General features: G+C 35.5%; 1 protein-coding gene across 3 annotated transcripts in view; it reads left to right on the plus strand.

The window, feature by feature from the left end:
* Ascc3 (activating signal cointegrator 1 complex subunit 3) overlaps positions 1-25,664 on the plus strand; it is a 246,784-nt gene that overhangs the window by 191,710 nt on the left and 29,410 nt on the right. The window lies entirely within an intron of this gene.

The raw sequence follows: 25,664 nt of genomic DNA on the forward strand, positions 1-25,664 counted from the left end.
ATTAATAATCTTCATTTTTCTTCCATTATAACACATTAAGCAATTTTCCCATTTTAAAAAGATCAAACTTATATGAATGGTGTGTTATAATAAAACTCCTTTACTCTGTACAATTTAATAGATGAGAGACATACATACATTAATAAATGAGTAGATACACAGATAACATTCACCCTTCCCCAAGATGACACAGTACATGAAAATAACTTTAAATTGTTAGCTACCAATAGAAAAAGGACAGGTGCAGACTTTGAAATTTTGGTATCTACTAACAACTTTTTAAATGCCTTATTCTTTATTGTTATTGTTGAGTTAATATACAGAGGGGTTACCAGTTGCATGAATTCGGTAATGAGTAATGAGTACAATTCTTTTTTTCATATATTTTTTATTGTAATTAATAGAAGGGTTACATGATATTTGCCAGATAGAAGGTGCATTAATTCACATACATTGATACCCTTTCACATGTCTTGGTCCCCATTTCCCTCCCCCTGACCCCCACCCCTCATCTTGTTTTCCCCCCTTCCCTATCCAATTTCAAATAACCAAATACAAATATGTCCGATATATGAGATAACAAAGTGAGATACTGTAACAATATGAGATAACCAAGGGACAGCAAAAGAGATGAGAGATAACATAGTACCTTAAGGACAGCAGTCATTCATTATATGGCTTTTGTTTCTATATCCTAGAGGTCCTTTCATTTAGCGTCATACTATATGGCCTTATGTATCAAGGTTTTGCTTTATTGCAAATCTCTGCTAGTAGAGCCCGAGGTTTCTACTGATGATGATAAATGAGGGAAACCATTGAGCCCCTAAGTTCCTTTGATTCTGGCTTACTTCACTTAATAGAGTACAATTATTTTTTAACCCCATCTTCCCTTCCCTCATTGTCTCCCAGTCTTTGCCTCCCGTTCCTACTCATGAGACATCCAGTTCATTTTCCACCTGGTGTCTAGTGCATATCACTGTTGTGATCATTGTTCCACCCTACAGTCCCAAATGCAAACTAACAAAACAAATACTCTATGTTTTGGGGTTGTTTTGTTTTTTGTTTTGTTTGTTTGGGGTTTTTTGCCAGTCCTGGGCTTGGGCTCAGGGCCTGAGCACTGTTCTTGGACTTTCTCAAGGCTAGATCTCTACTACTTGAGTCTCAGCACCACTTCCGGCTTTTTTCTATGTATATGGTACCAAGGAATTGAACCTGGTTCTTCGTGCATGCTAGCCCTCTACCACTAGGCCACATTCCCAACCCACCTATGTTTTTTATTGTTTTATATCTTTCTGCTTATGGCATCTTATTTTTCCTTTTTATCTAAACTTACAAAGCAAAGCACAAAAAGTATGCACTCACAACATAGCCTGAACTACCTGAAAAAAAAAAAAAAGCTGGTTATTGACTCATTAAACATTCTGTCCATTTCTACTACTTAGTGTACTTGAGAAATACTAAGGAACTAGAAGACAAATTCATGTCTTTAAGAGATTAATTCAGGACCCAAAACCCATATGAACACAAAAGTGTTTGTGTTTGTCCCCATACATTGTTGCTTAACATTGCTTTACTTGTGTGTAGTAAGTCCACTCCTATTCCACAGCACTCAAGGCAAGAGTGGCTGCTACTGTCCTCTCTGCATCTCAGAATTACTATTCTGGCAGTACTGTATCACAAGCACTAGTCATAGAGGACATTTGCAAAGAAAGACCCTATTTAGATCATTTTAAATTTGAAATATCTTGAATAGTTCCACTATGAATAAAGTAAAACAAAATTAATTCTTGGGTAGTTGTCTTTCTAGAGAACTCTGTGGAAGTATATATTTTAGGGATTTTTTTTGTATTTTTCAAAACAAGCATATTGAGAGGTAATTCATACCATGCAGTTTACTTTTCCCGTCCAATGGTATTTAGTGTTCACTTTAACCATCACTATCACCACAGCCAATTTTAGAACATTGACTCCTGACAAATACATAATTTGTATTTTTGCTTTTGAATTTTCTTTTGTTTTTAATTTAATTTTGTTGTCAAGGTGATATACAGAAGGGCTAGTTACATATATAAATAGTGAGTACATTTCTTATCAACCATTATTGCCCCTTCCTCATTTTTCTCCCACTTTCCCTCCTCCCCAATCACTTCTCCCCTCCCCTCCTCCCCTTACAAAGTTCATTTCCAACATCTTGTCTTAAGAGTATTGCTATTGGTTCATCCTTTGTCAGTTGTCTTAGCATTTTGTTGTTCCTCTTCCCTTCCCTAATTCACATAATCATATATGCAATACTCAGGGTACCTTGGCTTTTCTTTCCAGGTCACATTTAAAAAAAAAAAAAGCAAAAAAACATTGAGCAGACCAGTATTGTAGAAACGTTTCCTTTCTATCTTTTGTTTAGCTGTTTTCTTGCTTGAAATTTTAGTTGAGTTCTTTTTTATTTTTTTTTTGAGGTACAACACTCATGTTTTATTTCATTAATACAGAATATGAAAGTAATTTCCTTGTTCAAAATTCGTTATTTGAGTTCTTTTTTATTATATTTTTATTTTCTTTAGTTTTACGAATGGGTTGTCATTCAACATGTTAGGTCAGCAGTATAATGCATTTCTTTGTTTTTAGAATACTTTGCTGTTACATGGAAATTCTACTAATTTTTGCAAATTTTTTATCTTGAAACTTTGCAGCATTTATTACACCTTATAGTTATATAATAACATTGTTAAAGTTAATGCCCTGTACTCTACAAACAAGAACAATTTAACTTCCTCCTTGTAAGATTATATATACTTTTGTTTTTCTTCTTCTGAACTAATTTTTCTGGCTAAGTTTTCTATTCCTTTCTTGAATAGAAGTGACCACAGCAGCCACCCTACTTTTAAAATATTTTTATTAGTAGTGGTAACTCCTTGCCTAACTTAATGTTTTCGTAACTGTTTAAAACTGTTTAGTATGCATTCACACTAAAGAAATAAAAATTGTTTTATTATGAAAATATAAAGAATATAATCTTGGAAATAATATCTCCAATTTTTGAACATTTTCTATCTACTTTTGATAGGCAGGAAACATTATTAGACTTTTTAAGTAAGTGAAACATAATATTGACTGAAGCATTTTAAAAATCTAATGTTCATGTCCTGGAAATTGGTTCCTGCTGTAAGTATTTCTAATTTCATCCCAATAAAATTAAAGTACACTAAAACTATTATGGGGGGTTCTTTTCAGTCCAACAGGTAGAACAGTTCAGAAATCATTGTTGGCTACTTTCTCTACTAAGTAATAGAGATTAGAACTAATTCAACTGTTCATGCTGATTTAGATATATATGGATAGACAAATACTCGTATGTATCTCCAATGCAGAAAACAAATCAAAGTGCTGTTTCAATTTAAAAGTTACCATCCTGTCTTTTATGCTCCACAACTAGCCAAGTAAGTAAATAGGTTTAATAATTTCAATACATAATCTACTATATGTACTTCAGTATCATTTCTATTTAACTGGGTAAAAGAATAAACAAACATTACAAAGTCCTTTCAGTCCCCCAGTTAGTATAATCAGAGTTGAACAAAATGATATAATTTTGGAAAGATGGTATTTTCAGGTAAGGAATTAATCACAGAGTTATTTCATGATGCTTAGGGACATGCAACCGGGTAGGTTAAGAAGTAACAACCAGGTTTTTTCCTTATGTAACAACCTAGGGGAATACAATAGAATTCCTAAAAATAAATAAGTGAATGAATTAGAATTGCAAATTTTAGGTTAAATGTGGGTAGGTTGAATTTTTTTATTAAAACTTTTCATTAACACTGAGTTTTTACATTTCAAATGTCATGTTCAGTAATCAAGTATTCAAGAAAAAAATCTCTATATGCAATCACTGGCACATAAATTTAAGAACATAATTAAAATTAAGCTGAATCATATGTCATAGATACATATTGATCAATATGTCTATAGAATATATATCCTATCATAAACTATATGTCTATGTAGATAGATTTATATCTCCAAATTCATGTCAATGACCTGGGATATCTGAGTATTGAGTCTTCCCTGGTTTTTCTGATATTTTTTATTGTAATTAATAAAAGGGTTACATGATATTTGCCAGATAGAAGGTGCATTAATTCACATACATTGATACCCTTTCACATGTCTTGGTCTCCATTACCTTCCCACCCACCCCCCACGTTTTTTTCCCCCCTTCCCTATACAATTTCAAAAAACCAAATACAAATATATCCGATATAGGAAATAACAAAGTGAGATACTGTAACAATATGAGATAACCAAGGGACAGCAAAAGAGATGAGAGATAACATAGTACCTTAAGGACAATAATCATTCATTATATGGCTTTTGTGTCTATATCCTAGAGGTCCTTTCAATTAGCTTCATACTGTATGGCCTTATGTATCAAGGTTTTGCTCTATTGCAAATCTCTGCTAGTAGAGCCCGAGGTTTCTACTGATAATGACAAATGAGGGAAACCATTCTAAGTTCCTTTGAGTCTGGCTTACTTCTCTTAATATGATTTTTTCTAAGTCTTTCCATTTCCTAACAAATGGGGCGATGTCATTCTTTCTGACAGCAGCATAGAATTCCATTGTGTACAAATACCACATCTTGTTGATCCATTCATCAAATGAGGGACATCTAGATTGGTTCCATATCTTAGCTATGGTAAATAGTGCTGCAATGAACATTGTTGTGCTAGTGGATTTAGTATGCCCTTGTTTCTGGATGGTTGGGTAAATGCCAAGTAGTGCAATTGCTGGGTCATAGGGGAGCTCTATGTTTAGCCTTTTGAGGCACTGCCCTACTGCTTTCCATAGTGGTTGAACGAGTTTGCACTCCCACCAACAGTGTAGTAGTGATCCCTCCTGGCCACATCCCCTCCAGCATCTGTTATTATTCATTTTCCTGATCCTGGCCATTCTAGCTGGAGTGAGGTGGAATCTTAGCGTTGTTTTGATTTGCATTTCTTTTATGACCAGAGATATTGAGCATTTTTTCATGTGTCTATAGGCCATTTTTGTTTCTTCTTCAGAGAAGTGAATCTTCCCTCTTATATTGTTTAGATCTAATACCCACATATCAAAGAAACCATATGCCTTTTGTTCCTTTGGTCTTGGCTTATCTCACTCAACATGATTTGCTGTAGCTCCATTCACTTCCCAGTGAATGCCATTATTTTATCTCATCTGGTGGATTCCATTATATGTATGTACCACATTTTTTGTATCCATTGATCTGTATTGGGGCATCTGAGTTGTTTTTATCTCTTGGCTATTATGAAGAATGCAGCAATGAACATGGCTGAGCAGGTGTCCTTATCATATCTTGGGTCGTGACGCTCAGGGTAGATGATCAGGTGTGGTAAGGCTGGTTCATAGGGAAGGTCTATTTTCAGTTTTTGAGGAATCTCCAAACTGCTTTCCAGAGTGATTGTACTAGTTTACATTACCACCAGCAGTGCAGTAGGATTCCTCTTTCTCCACATCCCTGCCAGCTTTTTTGTTGGCTGAATTCAGAATATTGGCCATTCCATTTGGGGTAAGGTGGTATCTCAAAGTTGTTTTTGTTTGCATTTCCTTTATGACCATGGATAATGAGCTTTTTCTCATTTGTTTCTTTGCCATTTTTATCTCTTCCTCTGATAAGTCTCTCTTTAGTTCCCTTGCCCATTTAGTGATTGGCTTGTTGGGTCGGAGGGATGAGCTTCTTAAGTTCCTTCTAGATATTGGATATTAAATCTTTGTCTTATGTATTGTTGGTAAATACCTTTTCCTAGTTGGTTGGTGGTCTATTTTAGTAGCTATGTCTTTAGCTGTGCAGAAACTTATTTTTATGTAGACCCATTTGTTGAGTCTCTCTCCAATCTGTTGTGACCTGGGGCCTCTGTTCAGGAAATTCCTGCCTGTGTCTATGAGTTCCGGTGTCTCTCCTACTCTGTCATGCAGCAGTTTCAGAGTTTCAGATCTGATACTGAGGTCTTAGATCCATTTTGAGTTAATGTTTGTGCGTGTGACAAGCTGGGATCGACCTTTAGTTTTCTGCATGTGGCTACTCAGTTTTTCCATCACCAATAATTAAAGAGACTATGTTTATTCCACTGTATGTCTCTAGCTCCTTTGTTGAATATAAGTGGACTAGAAATATATGGTTTTATCTCTGGATCTTCTGTTCTGTTCCATTGATCTGGTGTATTTTTGTGCCAATAACATGCTATTTTTGTTAGCATGGCTCTATAGTAGAGTTTGAAGTCCGGTATTATAATACCACTTGCATTGCTTTTTTTTTTTTTTTTTTTTTTTTTTTTTGCCTGGAATTGCTTTGGCTCTTCTTAGTCATACTTCCAAAACTGGCATACAATTTCAGTGTAATCCCCATCAAATTCTCAAGGATATTCTTTACTGAGATAGGTTAAAAAAATTATAAATTCCTTTTTTGTGAATTATGTTAACATATTTTTAAAAGTGAGTTATTGTTTTTTGTCATCTCCTTTCCTTCTTGAGACATTTTATGTTTAAAAGTACCTTTCAAAAAAATTTTTAAAAGTACCTTTTGCAGAAAGTCACACAGCACAATTACTTTTATTAGTTTTTCTTATTCTCACCCATATTTTTCTATATTTAGCCAAAATATATTTTTCTTTCTTCTCCCCAGTTATTGTTAGACCACTAGCCATAGTCATCCTTATTCATTATTTAATCCAAATTAGCCTATTCAGGCTACTACAACAACAACAGAAAAACACTATGAATTATATGTCTTTAATAGCACATCTTCATATAATTCTTCACAGTTTTAAAAACCGGAAAGAGTAAGATCATAGCACCAGGTGCAGTATCTAGTGATAGCTTCATCCCTGTTTTTAGACCTCCATCTTTTCTCTGTGTCCTTACATGACAAAAAAGGTGAGGATTCTTTTATAGGAGCATTCATTGTATGTAAAAGAGAACCATGATTTTTTTATCTTACTACTGTTTGTATATATGCTCCATCACCTTAGCCCTTTGTTTATAACTATGTTAAATTGTAAAAAACATGCTGCATATGAAAGATGATTAACTTTAACTGAATACCATATCCCTGACAGCTAAAAAATCTAATATGAAGAATTTTTGTGTACTGGCTCATCTACTGATACATTATTGATAGTCTAGTCAATTCACTGAGGATACACTTCTGGTCAGGTAACCTTAAGCTCTGTGAGCCAAACACTTTACTCAAACTCTAAAGGCTCAAGTCCTTTCTCTCCCACTTTCTATACTTTGATAAAAGTTATTTAACCTCATTTTTGTATATTTAATAGAGTACTGATTATGCTAAATACTTTGGAGTTTGTATGAAGTACTTAAGGAAATCGTTAGAAACATTAACTCATATTAGTAGAACACTTCAAATGGGCCTTTGCCCATTTATAGTGCATAATAAATTTTAGCTATTATTTTATTTTAATTGTATTAATAAATGAATGTTAAGAAAGTAGTTAATAATGATATTCTTACTTGACTACTGTTAGGAAACAAATGACCATACCTATCTTCTAATTCTTTGCCTTCCCCATCCTGTGGCATTTTCTGAGTTTTCTCTCTGATATTTCTTTGTTCGTACTCCCTTGTTCCCTTTGTTGTCTTTCAACGGGTTGGTTACCTGGTATATTGTATATACATTTATTTGTTGATTTGAAATAGGGAAAGGAAGGGGGAAAACAAGATGTTGGGAGGGGTCAAGAGAGGGAAAGGAGGACAAAAACATAAAAGGGGTATCGTTTCAAGAAGTAATGTACCCATTACCTGGCAAATGTAACTGTAACACCTCTATTCATTATTCTGACAATAAAATTCAATAATAAAGAAAGCAGTAGTAAGAAGGAACTTTTTAAATAGTCTAAGTCCACAATACAGAAGTAGAAAGACTTTAAATCAATGATCTGTTGTTACATCTCAAGGCACTAGAAATAAAACAAGGACAAAATGAACCAAAAATTAGTAGAAGTAATGAAAATCAGAGGACTTAGGAACATGGCTCAACTGGTAGAGTCACTGCCTAGCAAATGTGAAACCCTGAGTTCAAGCCCCAATACTGCCAGAAAATGAAAATTTTTTAAAGATCAGCAAAGTGATAAATGCAATAGAAACTTTAAAAATGCAAATCAGTGAAACAATGAGCATTAGTTTACAAAGAGGTAAACAGTTTTCCTAAGAAGACTCAAACTCAGAGATGAAAAAGCAACCATTACAAGTAGCACCATGCATTACACAAGACTAAAGAAATTAATAAATTCCTAGATACATTTACCTTACCAAGACTGAATGCACATAACTGTCACCCAAATTTGTCCTCTTGGCCAAAGCTTTAGGAAATGTGCTTATACAAATACAGTGTCAAGAAAGTATTTCTGCTAAGACTATATAAATATTGATGTCCATTGCAGTCTAAATTCCTGTCCATGTAGCAGACCATAGCTTGAAAGGATGCAAGAGCTATTTCCTTCCCTTCTTCGTGGAACCAGTATAATTTCTGAGCAGTAAATGCTCCAGAAAACAGTGTAATTTCAAAGCTTCAATGACCTAACCAGAGGCTTTTGGACAGAAATCATACAGTAAAACACAGGAATAAAAGCCAGAGGTATTATTCTCAATGTGGGCCTGTTTTGACCCAGAGTAATTCCAGTCACAAGAAACTAATAGAGCCAGTGTTGGTTTCAGCAAAGAGATGTAAACTAATCATGCTCTCAGACTGAGTGAGCACTCAGTGTTGCTGGACCTCCATTTCCTTGTGACTCTTTAAGAAACATGTATTGACTAGAGCTATTCTGCTGAATGCTAAAGATTTTAATATGACCTGATCTACCAAGGAAATGACAGTGGAAGAGGCAGACACGCAGTCCCACACGCATGGAAACTGGGGAATGTAGGTCAATGTATTCAAAAGGAAATTCATAATCACATTTAACCTGATCTGGAAGCATGATTTTTGTCCACGAAACTATAGTATAACAATTTAGTGGTGACCAGATCCTGAGGCTGGAAATGAACTAGAGAAACTCAGATAAAAACTTTATAAAGCATTGTATCCTATGGAAAAATATTATTATGGTAAAATATTACTTCATTTTAATGTTTGTGGGGTTTGGACAGTATAGGAATTCAAACTCAAGGCCTCACATTTAGTAATAAGCACTATGACTTGAACCAAGGACTGCTGCAGCCCTTTTTGTTTCTAGACTATTTTTCAGATAAAATCTTCTTCTTGTCTAGACTGCCTTCTAATCACCCCGGTATCTGAAATTGTGTGAGCCAGATTTTTCTTATTGAGATGGGAGCCTCATTAACTTGTTGCCCAGACTTGTCTCTACTCTTCTGAGCAGCTGGAATTGCATGTGTGATCTACCATACCCAGCCACTTCAATTTTTAATGTTGGATTAAATGTCCATTTTTTTCCTCTTCACTACACTTTTCTAATCTTGTATTTTATGTTCTTCTACTGCAGTTTATTTTTGGATTTCTTTAGTGGTTATGGTTTCTTGTTTGTCCTTGATATTTTTTTATTTAGAATTTCATCTTATTCCTGTTAGATAATTCTTAAACACATACCTTTAGCACTCACTGTGTTTGGTACAAGAAAAATAATGATAGTAAGATATGATCCCTGCCTTCAAGAAAGGAACAATCTTATGTACAACTTGGAATTAGCTATAATGAAAATGTAATCTGTCCCAGTATCACCCCATTTGTAAGGAAATGGAAAGACTTGGAAAAAAATCAATTAAGTGAAGTAAGCCAGACCCAAAGGAACATAGGCTCAATGGTTTCCCTCATTTGTAATAATTAGTACACATAGGACTCTCCTAACAGGATTACAAAAGCTCAAAACCTAGGTACATACAGTCATATAGGATGAGACTAAATGAAAGGCTCTCTAGGATATGGAAACAAGAGCTTTATTTTGTGTGATTGTTGTTCTTAATGTACTGTTATTTCTCTTCTCTCTTTGTTGCCCTTTGGTTAATTTCATATTGTTACAGTATCTTACTTATTGTATATATGTTAATTTGTTTCTTTGAAATAGGAAAGGGAAGGGGGGAAACATAGGACAATTGCTATTACTCCCTGCTTCTCAAATCTTACAAGAGAAATTTCAAGTCCTTAAACTGTAATTTGTGAGTGTTCTTGGTCTGACTTACCTGTCAGGATGGCCTCAGCACTTTATCCACACTTCTGTCTATCTACACTGTCACCAGAATGTGCAGAAGTCAAAGTTCAGATTCTGTTCTCTTGTGTGGCATATACAGAATACAGATCACTTTCACATCACATCATCATAAAGTTGAAAACATTTTTAGTCAAACTCTTATAAATCAGGAACCATCTGTAAATAATTTGTAAACTCTTATGTCTGAAAACTCTTACATCATAAAGCTTTTTTCTTTTTCTTTTTAAATGCTAGTTCTGAAGCTTAATCTCAAGACCTTACACTCTCATTCAGTTTTTTTCACTCCCAGCTAGTGCTCCAAGTTGAGCCATACTTCCAGTTCCATAAATCTGATAAGGCTTTTTAAAGAAAAACAGTATAGAAAGTATTTTTGTTCTGGTTTGTTTATTATATGCCTATTCTCATGTTAAAATATTTTACTTGCCTTATCAAATAAAAAAATACTCCCTAATTAACATAGTAATCTTAATAAGAAGTAATATATAATAAGAAAAATATCTAGTTATTCTGGTTCATTTCCATTTGCTATGAAAATAAATAATTTACAAAGGTAAATACAGAGTAGAGGTGGAAGCCTGGAATGGTGACTTATGCGTGTAAACCAAGATATTCAGGAGGCAAACATAGGAAGATCACAGTTCAAGCACCATCCTATCTTGCTTTTTGATTTTGTCATTTGTTTGCTTGGTTGTTGTTGTTTCTAAAGCAAACTATTTGTATCCATGTTGAAGAAGTAGAATTCTTGCCTAGCAAATAAAGATTGAGTTTAGAGTGGGGAAAAAAAGAAGCAGATGTTTCTCATGATTCTGTAGTTTGAGAAGTTCGTTACATGCTAACATAACCAAGGGTATGATAAGGTAAAGCAGAACAAGTATGCTAGTTTAGAATTCTGTTTCTGTGCAGTTAGGAACACTGATGTCCCACTCCATTGAATCCTCATTACCTCCCAAAGACCTCCATTGAATCTTCATTACCTCCCAAAGACACTCTCCTTGTGAGTGTGAGGATGAAGTTGCTCTGCCCTGCCAACTTTGAGCCTGCTTTCACAGTTTTAAACAGGAGGAAAGAAGGCAAATTGGGAAAAACAAAAGATAAATTCTCCCTTGAACCCACAAAAAAATGTTGTTGGTGATACTGGACTAAAACTTAAAAGCAGTGTTTTTATTTAATCATTAACTAGAGATATGTGATATATGATATATATATATATACATATATTTGCCAGTCTTGGGGCTTGAACTCAGGGCCTGAGCACTTTCCTTGAACTTTTCTCAAGGCTAGAGCTCTACCACTTGAGTCACAGCACCACTTCTAGCTTTTTTCTATGTATGTGGTAGTGAAAAATTGAACCCAGGCCTTCGTTCATGCTAGGCAAGTACTCTTAACATTAGGCCAAAATCCCAGCCTATTTAAAATATTTTTTAACTAATCTTAGGACTTAAACTCAGGGTCTAAGCACTGTCTCTGGGCTATCTCAAGGCTAGCACTCTACCACTTGAGCCACAGCACTACTTCCAGCTTTTTCTGTGTATGTTCTACCAAGGAATCAAAACCAAGGCTTTATGCATGCTAAGCAAGCACTCTACCAGTAGGCTATACTCCGAGCCATTTCTTTGTGGATCTTTTTTTTAAATTGACAGTCCTGGGACTTGAACTCAGGGCCTAGGTACCATCCTTGGACTCTCTCAAGGCTAATACTCTACCACTTGAGCTATAGTGCCACTTCCAGCTTTTTTTGTGTATGTGGTATCAAGGAGTTGAACCCATGGCTTCATGCATGCTTGGTCAACACACTATCACTAGGCCACACTCCCAGCCCATGTAAAACATTTCTATCAATGCAGTTTCTGCATGTATATCGTATGAATTTCATAATTCAAAGAATTTAGCACATGAAATACATTTAGAATAGTTTTATATTTGATAAATGACCTACATATCTTCGGGAGTGTGGAGACTGTCATTAAAAACATCAATCATCATTACACTGTGGATATTATTAAATTACTAAAGAGCTCATTAGTACAAAGTTGATAGGACTAGATGTCACACAGTGACAAACCATAAACCACACATTTGGCATATATGAGTAGGTTCAATCTCCAACACACGTGTAATAAATAAATAAGTAAATAAATTATAGAACAGTCAGTGCAATTCTGTTATTTGTAGACCAAAGAAATAGTTTTCTTTTCAAAGAAATCAGATTTCAGAAACATCAACCATACCAATGTATCATTAAAATAGAGCCACTTGTTAAACATATCTAGTTTATGAAATGTATGTATGCCAGATATATTCTCATATGGAGGTCTAGAAGTATAATTTCTAGTTCATTAGCCCAAATGAATACCAAACTCAAGAGCTATAGTATACAATTCCTAAGCATGTACTTTGTCTTCCAGTGTTTAAGGAACCAAGGAAAGGCTCACTAAATTGAAGATTTAGTTTAGCAGGCAGTATGTGCTTGCCAACTTTATTTATTTATATATGTGCATATATATATATGTGTGTGTGTGTACGCATGTGTTCACACTCACATGCACATGTATGATGCTCTGGGGTTTGGATATGACTTTAGTCATGAGAATGCATGTTTGCTTTCTCTTCATTCACACAGAGCAGATGGATGCTTGACTGTCTGCTAATCCACAGCTGGAATGGTTTCAGCAGTTTCCACGTTGCCGGGTTAGAGTGGCTTTTCTAGTGGACTGAGAGGGCAGCAAAGGAGGGATATCATTATTCATCAGTATCCCAGTGGGAGCGCTGCCAGCAGAGATTAATTTTTTCTGTTATGCTTGTAAAACAAGCTCAGGTGGAGTCTCTAATCCTCAGGGCACGGGTGGCAGATCAAGAAAGATGCTACAAAGCTAGTTAATTTTCTGATTCTGGGAGAAACAGAAGCTCTGTTAGATGTATAAATACATGATTGCAAATTTAAGTAGCTCAAATCCAAATGGGATCTTCCGAGACATCTGGCAGTGAAAATCTCTATTTTTCCTTGTTGTCTTTAAATAAAACTTATTAAAAGTTTACCTAGGAGCCAGTGTATCAGTAACTATGAATTAGAGAGTGCTTGATTTTTGTGGGTTAATAACATAAAGGATGTAATTTTTACAAACAAGGCCTAAAGCTAACAATACTAGATTCTAAATCGAATGTCCAGCCTATCCACTTAAACACAAGCCTTCAGTTTCTGAGTGGCAGTTGGTTGAAGTTTGTTCTTATTGTTGTGTTGTTGTTCTGTTGGTTTTAAATGTGTGTCTAGTCTGTTTTTCAAGGTTTAAGCTTATGCTTCCCCCACGTATGATAAACCTGTGGCACCTTATCCTATTGTGTGATCTATCATCATGTCTCTCTTCAAGAAATGAATTTGGGCTTCAAGATAAATTCAGGTGATATTATTAACAGTTAGCAGTGCATGGAAAGAAAAGATTTATTTTTTAAATCAAAAACAACAGGGGCCGGGAGTTTGGCCTAGTGGTTAAAGTGCTTCCTAGCATGCATGAAGACCCAGGTTCGATTCCTTGGTACCTCATACATAGAAAAAAAGCCGGAAGTGGTGCTGCGGCTCAAGTGGTAGAGCTCTAGCCTTGAGAAAATCCAAGGACAGTGCTCAGGCCCTGAGCCCAAGCCCAGGACTGGCAAAAAAAAAAAAAACCAACAACAACAAAAAAAAAACATATAATCAGCTGGGTGTCAGCAGCTCACACCTGTAATACGTGCTACTCAAGAGGGTGAGATCTTAGGATCACAGCTCAAAGCCAGCCTGGACAGGAAAATCCATGAGATTCTTATCTCCTATTAAGTGGCAAAAAAAAAAAAAAAAGCCAGAAGTAGAACTATGGCTCAAGTGATAAATCACTGCCATTGAGTAAGAGCTTAAGAGACTCAAGGGACAGTATGCAGGCCCTTAGTTCAAGCTCCAAGTCCAGAAAAAGAAAAAAAATATTGCATTAGGAAATGAAGCCGAATCCAGAGAATGTCACTTCTCTCTTTCTAGAATTTGTTTTTAAAGTACTGATATACTAGAAATAGAAAGTCTACTGGAAAAGATACTATGCTGATTCTAAGCAATCGACAGTTGAGAAAGCATAAATTCCCTTTCAAGATACCTAAATAGGAGAAATGTTGCTGAGATTCAATAAAGAAGTCAAATGACAAACCAAAAAATTACAAATGGGAAATCAAAGCTGACACTTGGGAATTTAAAATAATACATCTCAGAGTCTGATAAAAAGAAATGAAATCTAAAATCTGTGTGAAAAAGTTAACTTGTTTTTATGTTCCACAAAATTTAGACCTTCGTCTTAACTTTTTTTCCCCCCTGGTCCTGGGGAATGAATCAGGGCCTGAGCACTGTCTTTGGGCTTTCCTCAAGGCTAGTGATGTACCACTTGAGCCTCAGCACAACTTCCGACTTTTCCATGTATGTGGTATCAAGGAATTGAACCCCGGTCTTCCTGCACGCGAGGCAAACACTCTACCACTAGGCCAAATTCCTGGCCCATAAAACAACTTTTTAACTTTAGAACACAGTCTACAAATCTGTAGTAATTCTTTGACAAAAAAAATTCTAATAAAATTATGTGTACCAAAGTATAATGGGGTTTAATTTATATTACTTTTTAGCAAAAAATCATGTACAATATTTTTAAAGCATATAAAAACTTCCAGTTTTCATAGTCACTTCCTTATGTTAAAAATGTTTTTCTTTTAAGCCCTTACAGAATTGTGTATTTTTTCTTAAGCTTCTGCAGAAACCAAAATATAGGTCATGTTTTCCAAAGATACCTTCCACTTTTTTGGGGAGGAGGGGCAGTCCTGAGGACTAAACTCAGGGCCTGAACACTGTCCTTGGGCTTTCCTCAAGGCTAGTGCTCTATCACTTGAGCCACAGCACCACTTCTGGCTTTTCTATATATGTGGTATCTAGGAATCAAACTTGGGTTGTCGTTCATGCTAGGAAAGCACTCTATCACTATGCCAAACTCCCAGCCCCCTACTTTTTTTTTTTTAAAGTAGGGATTATTGTGTAGGAAAGCAATAAGATATACTTGAAAGTGCCCCATTGAGCTGGCAGCCAGCATCAGCTCTTGCAGAAGTTCTAATCCATTGTTGGCCAAGAAGGTCAGTCTCCTTTATTCCTCTCATCCTCCACTCAGAATAAAAGCTCTCCTCCAGATTTCACAGGCCAAGAATACTGGAGCTGATAAGCCCATCCTACCTTACTTACAGGGTTATATTCCATAGTGAGAGCTCAAACAGAAGAACTAGATAATATTGTCATTGACCATACCTATGCCAAGCAAAATAACGCTTCTTTAAATTTAAATAAGGAGAATGTCTCATAACAGTAAAAAGGCTGGTCTATCAAGATTGTATACCGGTTGCTTTATTATATCCTTGTTTCTGGACTTGTTTCTGGATCAAGAAGATGTGGTATTTATATACAATGGAATTTTATGCTGCCATCAGAAAAATGGCATTGCCCCATTTGTTAGGAAATGGAAAGACTTGAAAAAAATCATATTAAGTGAAGTAAGCCAGACCCAAAGGAACATAGGCTCAATAGTTTTCCTCATTTGTAATAATGAGTACACACCTAGGACTCTCCTAGCAGAGGATTACAATAGCACAAAACCTAGGTACATAAGGTCATATAGGATGAGACTAAATGAATGGACCTCTAGGATATGGAAACAAGAGTGATTGTTGTTCTAATGTACTATGTTATTTCTCTTCTCCTTTGTTGCCATTTGGTTAATCTCATATTGTTACTATATCTGACTTTGTTATTTGTTGCATTGTATGTACATTTATTTGTTTATGTGAAATGGGAAAGGGAAGAGGAGGAAACAAGATGACTTGGAGGGGATGGGGGGAGGGAAATGAGGACAAAAACATGAGAAAGGGTATCAGTGTTTGTTATGTAATGCACCTACTATCTGTCGAATGTCACTGTAAGCCCTCTATACATTACCTCAATAATAAAAAAATGAAAAAAAAAAGAAATAGAATAGGTAGGATTATAGCAGAAGCCCAGACACCCAGCTCCAGTTGATCTTTTGAGAGTATATGTGAATATGTGCATTCAGCATTCCAATGGTTATGTCAGATGTATTATTTTTTCCATTGTGTTTGCTTACTTCATTTGCATAAAAAGCTTACCTACTGTACAATCAATTGAATATTGAAATTTTGTTTAAGTTGTTTGATATTTAATTCTTAGGTGAGTTAATTATATTGTAGCACATAAAAATGTGTGATTTCAGTTAATTTTCAAATTAACAAATTATCTCATAATCATTTATCAAATAGTTTACATTGTAATTGTAAAATACAACTTCAAATTAAAGTTATTCTTTTCCCAAAGTAGAACAACAACAAAAAAAGAATGTATACCAGTTGTAGGGGGCCACTGTGGCTCATGCCTGTACTCCTAGCTACTCCGGAGGCTGAGATCTAAAGGTCAGAGTTCAAAACCAGGCAGTCGCAAAAGGACCTGAGACTCTTGTCTCCAATTAACCTCTAGAAAAAGGGAAGTGGGGCTTGGCCCAAGGGTATGCTGGTAACCTTGAGTTGAAGAGCTCAGGGACAATGCTCAGGCCCAGAGGTAGGGTGGAATCCTTGAGCCCAAGCAGAGTTCAAGCCCAATGATCCCCCCCCCCCAAAAAAAGAATGTATACCAGTGTTGAGCAGATTCATCCATAAGTCTTAAATTCCAAGTGCATAAAGCAAAAAATTCACTAAAATACATCAAGAATTAGAAAACAAGAAGGAAGCATCAACTTGCTGAAATAAGAATAAAACAAGGGACATCACTACCAATTTTAGAAAAGTTAAAGGAATTACAAGGAATGTTAATATATATACCTAACTGGCCAGGAGTTTGGCCTAGTGGTAGGAGTGCTTGCCCCACATGCACGAAGACATGGGTTCGATTCCTATGTATGTACCACATACATGGGGGGGAAAAAGACAGAAATGGTGCTGTGGTTCAAGTGGTAGAGCTCTAGCCTTGAGAAAGCCCAAGGACAGTACCCAGGTCCTGAATTCAAGGCCCAGGACTGACAAAAAAAAAATACCTAACTTAGTTTCAGTTTATATTTCTAAAATATAAACTGAAAAAAGTGACTCAAAAAGAAGTTATCTGAGTAAACCTATAACAAGAGATTAGGTTCTGATGGTTGATGAATTCTGCCAGACATTCTGAGAAGGAAAGACATAAGTCAGGTGCCAGTAACATGCCTCCAGTCCAAACTATTCAGAAGGCCAAGATCTGACAATCAAGGTTCAAAGCTAGTCTAAGAAGGAGAATCCATGAGACTCTTAACTCCAGTTAACCACGAAAAGAGCAATAAGTAATACTAGGACTCAAGTGTTGGAGCACTAGCTTTGAACACAAAAGCTCATGGACAGTGCCCAGGCTATGAGTTCAAGCCCCAGGAATAGCACCAAAAACAACCCCCCAGAAAACCAACAAAAAACAGAGCACTTGCCATTGTTACACTGACACCAAAATCAGATAAAATCACTTGTGAATATAGATGCAAAACTTTTCAGCAGAATGTTAGCAAACCAAACCAAATCTTAACAGCATAGAAAAAAGAGAACATGCACTGTTCAAGTGAGATCTATCCTGTGAATATGTTGACTTAATATCCAAAAAGCAATTAATATAGTTGACATATTAAAGCAATAAAAGACAATTACATGATTACCTATTGAGTACAGGAAAATAAATGAAAAAACAATCCTCACTGACTGATGATGGAAACGTTCAACAAAGTAGGAAGTAGGAGCAGAAGAGCAGGCACCAGTGGCTCATGCTGGAGGCTGAGATCTGAGGATCACAGTTTGAAACCAGCCCAGACATAAAAGTCTGTGACTCTTATCTCCAGTTAACTATCAGAAAACCAAAAGTGACACTGTGGCTCAAGTGGTAGAGTGATATCCTTGAGCAGAATAGTTCAGGGACAGTGCCAAGTTCAAACCCCATGATCTACCAAAAAAAAAAAAAAAAGGAAGAGGAGAAGAGTTCCTCAGAAAAGGCATCTATGAAACATTCACAGTGAATATCCCATATCTTTAAATCAGAAAGACTTATTTTTAAGTTAGCAATATATTCGTAGTCATTCATAATTATTACAGTCTGTATTAAAATAAAGCCTGTGCAGAAGTTGAGAAACTCATTTAAATTCACATGGGAATACAAGAATCCCAGAGTAAAGTTAAAAGGATCTTGACAAAAAAGGACAAATTTGAAAGATTCACATTTCTTGATTTCAAAGTTTACTTGAAAGCAACAATAATTCAAACTGTGGAAGTGGTGCAGGATAGACAATACATCCAGGAAACAGACTTGAGAGTCCAGAAGAAAGCACAATGTGACCTACTAGTAAAGTGATCGCCTAGCATGCATGAAGCCCTGGGTTCTGTTCCTTGGAACCACATACACAGAAAAAGCTGGAAGTGGCACTGTGGCTCAAGGGCCAGAGCACTAACCTTGAGCAAAATGTGTTCAAGGATAGTGCCCAGTCCCTAGCTTCAAGCCCCAGGACTAGCAAAAAGAAAAAGAAACACAGGTGTAAATTTTTGTCTCTTTGGGATAGGTTAGGCTGTTTAGTTCTAATGCCAAAACTATAAGAAATGCAAAAAGAATAGATTGAACTTCATAAGAATTAAATTCTCTTTTACTGCAAATTGTATATTCAAGAAAGTGAAAAAAATAACCCTCAGAATGGAATAAGATATTTGGATATCACATATCTAATAAATATACATATATATGTATAAGTATATATATATATATATATATATTTGCCAGTCGTGGAGCTTGAACTCAGGGCCTGAGCACTCTCTTTGTGCTTCTCAAGGCTAGAACTCTACCACCTGAGCCACAGCTCCACTTCTGGCTTTTTCTATGTATGTGGTACTGAGGAATCAAACCCAGGTCTTCTTTGTGCACATTATGCAAGCACTCTACTGCTAGCTTTGACACTCATATCTTATCCAGTTCTTTCTCATATGCATGCTTTGTCATTGGATCCTCATTTAGCGTGTGCCTTCGTCATTCTCCTCTTTTCTTTTTTAATTGTATTTTATTGTCAGGGTAATGTATAGAGGGATTACAGTTACATTTGTCAGGTAGTAGGTGCATTACTTTGAGAACATTGATACCCCTTCTCTCTTCCCACCCCTTCCAATCATATTGTCATATCCTCTTTCTTGATTATCTCCTTTACTGTGTACTCACTTTCTGAAACTGCACCAAAAGTGTTACAATTTTAAATCTTCTTTCTAAGTAGACCAGTCCCATAGCATAGTCGCCAGTCTTGATTTCAACTCTTCCTTTCCTTCTCTCCAGTTTCACATATTAAGCCAGTTATCAAGTTTATTCAGTCCTTTGTTTATAATTTGTTTTCAGATTCATCCTTTTGGGGAAAAAAAGTTTATTCATTATCCCATTCCCAAACAATTGTACTAATTGGTCTCCTCGGGGGTGGTGGGGGACTTCCAATCTTAGTTTCTCTTGCCTGTTTAATCTACCAGATCACCCTTATCAGTGAGTGCATTTAAAAGCATAAAAACATGAGAAGGGGTATTGAAGTTGGAGAATTAAAGTACCCATTACCTGACAAATGTAACTGTAACCCCTGTATACATTAGCCTGACAATAAAATACAATTTTTTAAAGTATCATTTCTTCTCTCCACTAGCTATAAATATATACATAGTAGAAGACCATTTACTAGCTGCAGAGACCCTCCACAATGTCACTTCTCTTATTAGCATCTTCAGTTAAACTCCTACAAGTTAGTTCCTCCCCTTTTTCCTGATTAAACATCTTACTGTTGTCTTTAACCATATGCTAGACATTCTCAACGTGAACAGTTTGCTTATTATTCCCAACTGGAAAATGGATCTGACCTGCATCCATTCACCATGGCTCAGCACCCTCTTAAAATACCCTTAACTCAGCTTCAGTCACACTTAACAGTTTCATTTGTCAATAATCCTGTCTTACCTTCTGATACACCTCATATATTAGCTTATCTCAGTATTTTAATTTTTAATCTTTTTATAATTTTCTAGATATATTCCTTGCTTCTTATACTATGACTCTTCAGTAGATATTGAATAGGTTAGTTGTACTTTACTACTGTGCTTTAATCTTTTTTCTCTTGAGTGTTTATTCCTTTGTTTTGTTTGATATATTCTCAGTGCTTATACACATACAAAATTAGAAAGCCCCTTCTAGAAATATGTATGTGGAGTTCAAAAGCAGAAGTACGATAAGAAAAAAATTTATTTTACTTTTAAGGTTAGATTGTAGACTGTTGCTTTTACCTTTATTTAATTATTACATATTATCATTTATCTCAGTTTCTCCTTTTAGGATTCAAACATGATAGCCTCAAGATTTATATTTCTTCAAAGGAAAATATCTAAACATTGTTAAGCTCTAAGGCATTTTATTGTATCCTTGAAAACTGAGGACTTTTTTTCAAGTTTCATCAAAGAGCAATTTTTTAAGGACTTAGCTATAAATCCTGGAAAATAGAAGTTTCTGATGGAATTCTTACCACTGAAATTATTTTAAGTACAACAGACCTGCTGGTACCCACTATTGTAAGATCCCTTAAAATCCAGCTGTCAACCAGGTGGTCCTTCTTACAATGGAAAGAATAAAATGTTATTTCTTATTCTTATTTATTTTTGGCAAATGGTTCTGTGCTTGCCCTAAATTTCTTGGAGGCCTAACATATGCCTATAAGTTTAAGACATTGATACAAATCAGACTCACATAAGCCCTGGAAGTTATACACATAGATCTTATGAAAATTATAATATTCATCAGTATTTATATTTTTCCATCTGCATGTAATTATGTTGATACTTTTATAGTGAAATAAATTACATGGTTATTGAAAAACAATAGGTTATTGTTTGATTAACTAGTTCTTAGCTTTATTATTTTGCAATAAGTATTTCCTTACCTAGAATCTTAGTTTTACTTTTTTCTTTAAACTGGAATATTAAGCTTATTCCTAGATCTTAACTTGAATTTTGTGAGCACTATAGAAACCATCTTAGTCTCTTGAGTTTTATTTTAGAAGCTTATTTTGTGCATATGATAATATATGACTTTCACAGTTTAAGTACATCATTCAAACTAAGGTAAAACAATAGCAGTTATATATGTTTAGTAATATAAGCAGAAAGTTATGCTACATTTTAATAAGCAATTGAATAAAAGGCCATTTGAATTCATGGACAAAGATAATATGAGATCTATTTTCTAATCACTTGACATACACAGACCTGGGTTAGTAGGTTCCTGATGACTTTCAAATATTGTTATAAAACACAGTGCATCCCATTAACTTACTACCTCAGAAGGCACAGAAATTGAGTGGGGTTCCTATCAGGGAAATTTACTGAAACAGTTTTTTCTAAAGCTTCAGTGGCCAAAAGACAGCACTGGAATGTGAGAAACTAATTTTGGTTTGTTTTAGCACCTCAGAATGTTACAAATTAATCAAGTACTACTTAAAGTCTAGAACTCATTAACTTTATAAGTTTTACTTTTCCCATGACAGAGATTAAGTTATAGCATAAAGCTTCTTTAGTCTCTCACATTGATCAGGCTGCCATCTGCACTGTACAAGCACCCTCTTATCTTGCAGTTTAGTGAGTTCACTATAGGCAGTGATGTGTGCAGCAACACGGAAGTACTAGATTATTGTTACATAGTGTTGATAGGAGGCCAAGCATGAACCCTCACTGGCTGCCTTTCCTCACCTCTCCATAATTTGCTTAGGTAAAGTTCTCTTATAGTTACTACACTTGGGAGAGACATACTCAAACAACATTCATTTGTTCGTATACTTTCAGTAAAGAAAAAGCCTATGCACATTCTAAGTATTTAATCATTATTTAGCAAATCTAAAAGGTAAAGTTGTATTTAAGGGCCAGGAGTCCAAGTAAGATTTACATGTAAAGTAAAACTGCCGGTGCCCTAAGTAATCCAGGTGCTGGCTGGCCACTGAAGCACAGACTACTGTGTGTTCTTAGGAAAATAGCAAGTAATGCACATAACATGAATAAACTATTGTGTAGGAATGTATATCTCCTATAAACTAAAAGCCACTATAAATTTATGAGCAAAATGTAGTAGCAGACATATTATTTTTGCTTTTTGCTTTATGTGCAGTAGATGAGTTTGTGGCATTTGTAGAACAGATTGAGGTTTGTAATGAAAAGGGAAACAAAATGAAAAGTATTGAGTGAACAGCAGGGACCATTTGATGTGATTATGAAAGATGTTTCTTTATTCTGTTTTTTTTTCTTTTGTAATCAAAAACAGTAGCAGGGGGTTACAAGCAGAGTTCATCATAGATTGTCAATCACTGTCATTTAGCATTTGTAGGGGAAGATGTCTTTATTCAAGGACAGCTGGGCAAATCAGAGATACAGATTTGCACTTAGTAGTCTGTCCAGCCTCCACAAAATAAACAAGGACAGGGCAGACAGACCAGCCTCTGTCATAAGAATATAATGGACTCCCCTGACCTCACTGCCCTCCTTTCAGCTTCAATCCTAGTTGCATAAAAGCTTCACTACCCACTTTCAATTTCCTTTAATTACCTACATGATGTAGATAAGAAAATGAACCTCACTTTGAGTCAGTGATCACACACAGGAAATTAACTAGACAGGTTGTTTAAAATTAGAGGAGTAATTTGGAAGTAGAGTGTCCTACTGGGGGAAAAAGTGGCTAGAAAGAGTTTTTGCTTGCCAGTTTGTTTTAAGCAAAGATTTTGATTATTTTTCCTCTGCTTATCTTGAGATTACTGCTTTTCTAAACTGAGTGTGTGTGTGTGTGTGTGTGTGTGTGTGTGTATGTGTGTGTGTGTGTATGTGTATGTCCTCAGTGTATATTTTTAAAAAGCCAAAATAAAATACTTAAGGAGTAAAAGAACTAAGGGGTAAAACAAGCATGCCACATTCTAAAGAGCTTAGAAAAACTGTGAAATGAAATTCCAGCAATCAAGGATCTTGGGTTTCACAAGAGAGGCTGGCAGAGCAATTGAGGATTAAGTAGCAGTTGTGTGTCTCTAGTCAGTATTCATTTAAGCTCTGCTTCTGGACTCCATAGTCAAACCAACCTTCACACCCTCACAACAACAACAAAAAGAAAAAAAGAACAAAAGAAAGGAGAAAGAAGGAAGGAAGGGAGGGAGGGAAGGAGGGAGAGAAGAAAATATTTTTATTCATTGATCTAAAGCAATAATATTTTGTTTCATCTTAGTGGTTCATGGCACTCGAGTTTTAACCAGGAAACCCTGTCAGGTTTCAAAGTAATATAATTTTTCCTTCCGAAAAGTTGTGCCAGGTTTGTGGAATGAATAACTTAATTTTCCCTTTCCATAATATTTTGAATTAGTTCCACTGAAAAGAACATATTTCATCTCACCCACCAGAATAATTTTTGAACATTTAATTATTATGGTTTTTTTAAAAGAAATTTAATTGAATATTAGCGCAAAAGCCCACAATATCAAATCTCTAGTTCAAGAAAAAATTTGACTATCTCCCATATTATAAACACATTGTCTCTCAAACATATAAATGTAATTGAACAATAATAATACAATCATTGTATTTTAAGTAAACTACTTAAATGGCTGTAAACAAAGATTTACAAGTGAGTCTCTTTCGACCACATTCTTTAGATTGCCTTTCATTTAAACACTATTAGAAGACAAGGTAGGATGCTGAATAAAATAACCATTTCTGAAGAAACCTGCTTAACGATGAAAATTATTTTAACAGTAATATTAATTTGATATTATATAAAAATTTATAAAACACATATCAACTCCTTTGAAGATCAGCAATGTTGCCTGTGTTGCCTGTGTTGAATTTAATAATGTAAAAGACCTGACTTACCAAATATAAGTTTAATCATTTACTAATGAGTTAATTTGATAGTACAGTAATAGTAAAATCAATGAAGATATAACTTATATTTGAAATGTGATATAGCAGTAAACCTTTTTTTTTTTCTTTGCCAGTCCTGGGGCTTGAGCTCAAGGCTATCCTTGGGCTTTCTCAAGGCTAGAGCTCTGCCACTAGAACCACAACACTGACAGTTTTTTTCTGTGTATGTGATACCAAGGAATCAAACCCTGGTCTTCGTGCATGCTAGACAAGCACTCTACCAGTAGGCCAAACTCCCAGCCCAGTAGTAAGCCTTCTTAAGAGTATTTCTTATAAGAAGAATCACTCCTCTTTCAATTAAGATCTTCACCTTAAATTATCTTCATCCTTATCTTTCTGTAAGAAACTTTAAAATATATTTTTAAGGCCCCGGGAGTTTGACTTGCTGGTAGAATACTTGCCTAGCATGCTTGAAGACCTGGGTTCCATTCCTCCATATCACATCAGTGATGTGATCAAGAGGGATCACTACTACACTGTTGGTAGGAGTGTAAACTCATTCAACCACTATGGAAAGCAGTATGGAGATTCCTCTAAAGACTAAACATAGCGCTCTCCTATGACCCAGCAATTCCACAACTTGGCATTTACCCAAAAGTCCAGAAACAAGGACATACTAAAGCCACTAGCATGAAGATGTTCATTGCAGCACTATTTACCATAGCAAAGATATGGAACCAACCCAGATGCTCCTCGGTAGATAATTGGGTCAAGAAAACGTGGTACTTATACACAATGGAATTTTATGCTGCCATCAGAAAAAATGGCATCACCCCATTTGTAAGGAAATGGAAAGACTTGAAAAAAATCATATTAAGTGAAGTAAGCCAGACCCAAAGGAACATAGGCCCAGTGGTTTCCCTCATTTGTAATAATTAGTACACATCTAGGACTCTCCTAGCAGAGAATTACAATAGCACAAAACCTAGATACATAAGGTCATATAGGATGAGACTAAATGAAAGGATCTCTAGGATATGGATTGTTGTTCTTAATGTACTATGTTATTTCTCTTCTCCTTTGTTGCCCTTTGCTTAATCTCATATTGTTACTGTATCTGACTTTGTTATCCCCTATATTGTATATACAATTGTTTGTTTGAAATAGGAAAGAGAAGGGGGGGAAACAAGATGATTGGGAGGGGCTTGGGAGAGGGCAATAAGAACAAAATCATGAGAAGGGGTATCAGTGTGTCAGAAGTAATGTACCTTCTATCTGTCGAATGTTCCTGTAAGCCCTCTATACATTACCTCGAAAAAAAAAGAAAAAAAGCCAGAAATGGTGCTGTGGCTTAAGTGGAAGAGCTCTAGCCTTGAGAAAGCCCAAGAACAGTGCTCTGGCCCTGAGTTCAAGACCCAGGACTGGAAAAAAGTATTTTTAATAAAAATTGTATATATATATATATGCATAGAGAGAAAAA

This window comes from Megascapheus bottae, chromosome 8 (genome assembly GCF_031878675.1).
Source record: "Megascapheus bottae isolate mThoBot1 chromosome 8, mThoBot2.hap1, whole genome shotgun sequence".
Lineage (NCBI taxonomy): Eukaryota > Metazoa > Chordata > Mammalia > Rodentia > Geomyidae > Megascapheus > Megascapheus bottae.